This window comes from Ipomoea triloba, chromosome 13 (genome assembly GCF_003576645.1).
Source record: "Ipomoea triloba cultivar NCNSP0323 chromosome 13, ASM357664v1".
Taxonomy (NCBI): domain Eukaryota; kingdom Viridiplantae; phylum Streptophyta; class Magnoliopsida; order Solanales; family Convolvulaceae; genus Ipomoea; species Ipomoea triloba.
The window spans coordinates 13,046,393-13,048,582 of NC_044928.1; the positions used below are offsets into that span (position 1 = coordinate 13,046,393).

Below are 2,190 nucleotides of genomic sequence, written 5' to 3' on the forward strand. Positions count from 1 at the left end.
TGTACAAAAACGTCGTAGTCCATGCCACGACCTACACCTTCCGACGAACTAGGGGAGTTCGTCGGACTGCAAGAACTAACGCTGAACTCCATCTGAAAGCAACACATTGAAGTGTAGTTAGCGCGACGGCTAAGCAAGGAGATCCGTGGATCGCCCAAACTTAAATAAAGGTTTTCTAAAACATATATTTTTGATTAAAGTATAACAACACAGTGAAACATATACGTACGTAGAAGAAATCATATCACTTAGTCAAATTGGACTTCTCTTACAAATAGGAAATAATATTTTCCTCCAGTCAAACCTGTAGTTATTCAAACTAGTTTTCAACCGTTCCTCTCAAGGAGCTTTCCATCAATTTCCATCTCATCTCCGCTACAGAGTAGCCATATCTCCTTACAAAAATTCACTTAGTTTCTTCTTCGAAAGTGTGAGGCCTTTGGAGCACTCTAATTGTCTCCCTCTTTGACCACTTGGATCATTGATCGGGGTAGTGGTCGTTCCCCGATCTAACGCTGATCCCTTGGCACCAGGTACGTTAAAATGATTCCCAGTCGGCCTAACCGGGTCCGTTAAAACGAAACCTGCCCGCAATAATCGGGGTATCTATACCTTAAGTGTGCACACCCCCGTGGGAATACCGCATCCGACGAGTTATATAGTACCCAGCGACTAGACGTCGCATAAGTATGAATTGGATGTCATACGGCACAACATTTAATATGTAACAACCGCTGGGCAAGGGCACTTCATGCAGAGCATATGCCACCCGTGGGTTAGTCAAGGTCCTCCTCCTCTTGCTCAGAAACTAAGGTTTTCCTTCTCTTTTCTCTTTAACGACATTGGTTTTAACCATTTCTTTTCAGAAATTTCAGCTTGGCGCAGTCTGAAAGATCGAGCCGGTAAGAATAGTTCCCGAACTCTTTTTCACTTGAAATTTTTTTGGTAGAACCCTAACTCATAGTACTTGATGTTCATAAAAAGTTTTGGTCATCTAGGTTCACGAATTTACACAGAAAATTCCCTTTTTGCCCTTGGCAGTGTGCTGTCCGGATTTTTCTTCTCTCTGGACCAGTTTCGGAAAATAATTTTGAAACCACACTTATACTACTCCAAAAATTATGAAATTTTTATGGTAGCATCTACACGTATAGAACTACATGTATAAAAAAAAATGGATCAAAATACCTTACCGATTTGTCCCAGAAATTCACGGAAGTTACTGCCAGAGACTAGTTAAATTTCTTGTCAATATTTTCACAAGTGTAAGCCTATATGGGCATAAATATGATTTATACATACACCTTATATACACCATATACAGGCAACTTATACTAAACATTTTTACTAAATTTCACCAAGTCACAATCAACCATCAATTATTCAAATTTGAGCAATCTAGTCCAACTTAAGGGAACTCCTTACCTCCAAAGTAGTTAATATTGTCTTAAAGATGCTTTTGGTGGATTTTCCCCAATTCCTTCTTGAAACCCTAGCTCCCAATTCATCATCATAACAACAAGATTCAAGAAATCAAGACTTAGATTCTTAATCTAGGAAAGGAAATAAAGCTATCTACCGAATAAAATTAAAGTTTTACCGAATCTTTGATGAAGTTGTGAAGAAAGATTGGCTATGGAGTCCTTGAAGCTTGAGGTTGAAGATGGAAGAAATTCACTCCCCTTTCCCCTCTTTTTTTTTTCGGCCAAATGGGAAAATGAAGACCAAAAATTCATTTCCCACTTATACAATAATATTTAAGGGTGGATTAAAGTGACAAGTGTCACCATCCTAGAAATCTTGGGAAAAAATATCTTAACATGGACTGTTTGGGGTTAAAACAGATGAAATTTCGGTAGGAAATAATTTAAATAGAATATTCTTGAAACTAAAATTTTATTCCAGTCAAAAGNGAAAAAATATCTTAACATGGACTGTTTGGGGTTAAAACAGATGAAATTTCGGTAGGAAATAATTTAAATAGAATATTCTTGAAACTAAAATTTTATTCCAGTCAAAAGCTCCAATTTGGGCTAGGTTCGGTACACCGCAGAATCTTCGCGATGTACGATCAAAAATAAATTTTTGCTGCTATGGGCTAATTTAATTCAATAGGAAATTCAAAAATAATGGTATGGTGTCTAGAAATCCCTTTTCTAGGACAAACGAGTCCAAATACTAGTTCCTAAA

At 37.4% G+C, this 2,190-nt stretch overlaps 1 long non-coding RNA gene across 1 annotated transcript; it reads right to left on the reverse strand.

Annotated features, from left to right (window-relative positions):
- Position 1: 1 nt before the first annotated feature.
- LOC116000847 lies at positions 2-1,703 on the reverse strand. Its single transcript, XR_004094172.1, has 3 exons — positions 1,601-1,703; positions 1,426-1,492; positions 2-92 (listed from the first exon to the last, which is right to left on the reverse strand). It is a non-coding gene; the product is annotated as an uncharacterized LOC116000847 (long non-coding RNA).
- Positions 1,704-2,190: the final 487 nt, after the last annotated feature.